Consider the following 1,266-nt stretch of genomic DNA (forward strand, 5'->3'; position numbering starts at 1 on the left):
AGTGGTTTGATGTGAAATGCTCCACTTTAGAGAAACCAATCGAGCCAGAATTGCTCACTGTGATGGTGATAGGAACCAGACGTCTAAAGCAGTGGTTTTCAAGACGGCCCTCAGGGAGTCTTAGATGGTCTAGATGTTTGCTCCAACCCAACTCAAAAAACATAGAGATGGAGCAAAAATCTGGACTGTCTGGGGTTCCTGAGGATCACTTGAGAACCACTAGTCTAAAAAGTCTCTGAAAGCTCCCTCACAAAAAGTTATTGGATGAAATCGTTATGCATTCGCTGCCTGATGCCTAAAACACTATGATAGTTTTGAGATAAGCTTTCAGCCTCACACTTTATAGGCCACTGTGAGGCAAAATAGTCCCCTAAATTTTTTTTTTCTATTTGCCACTATTTTATCATCATCAGTATTACATATAAAAACTCAGAAGACATGTGTAGGTCCACTGATGGTTTTGGATAGTAAATAAAATGGCTGCATTTGTCTTGTAGATATGGCAACCCCTGGTTCCTATCAGCACCACTGTAAAGAAATCTGAGTCAGTAAGTTTCTCTACAATGAACAATTTCACATCAAATCACTCTGAATGACTTTGTTACAGAATTTTTTAAAAAATTGGTGGAATTCTCCTTTAAGCTGTAGCCCTGGCTTCAGATGCTACTAGATAGCCTGAGCTGAAAGTTTGATGGCCATAGCAACGGTAACTAAGGGACTCATCAGAATTTTGCAGATGGTCAAATGCACTGATGTAATATATTCTATTTATATTACATTATACACCGATCAGACATAACATTATGACCACCTTCTTGTTTCTACGCTCACTGTCCATTTTATCAGCTCCACTTACTACATAGGTGCACTTTGTAGACCACTGATGAAGGACTAGACGATGACCAAAACAAACTGTGCAGCAGCAGATGAGCTATCGTCTCTGACTTTACATCTACAAGGTGGACTGACAAGGTAGGAGTGTGTAATAGAGTGGACAGTGAGTGGACACAGTGGTGTTTAAAAACTCCAGCAGCACTGCTGTGTCTGATCCACTCAGACCAGCACAGCACCTGCTAACACACCACCACCACGTCAGTGTTACTGCGGTGCTGAGAATGACCCACCACCCAAATAGTACCTGCTCTGTGAGGGTCCATGGGGGTTAGGGGGCTAACAAAGTATGCAGAGAAACAGATGGACTACAGTCTGTACCTGTAGAACTACAAAGTCCACCTATATAGTAAGTGGAGCTGATAAAATGGACAA

Source organism: Colossoma macropomum, unplaced genomic scaffold, assembly GCF_904425465.1.
Source record: "Colossoma macropomum unplaced genomic scaffold, Colossoma_macropomum, whole genome shotgun sequence".
Taxonomy (NCBI): domain Eukaryota; kingdom Metazoa; phylum Chordata; class Actinopteri; order Characiformes; family Serrasalmidae; genus Colossoma; species Colossoma macropomum.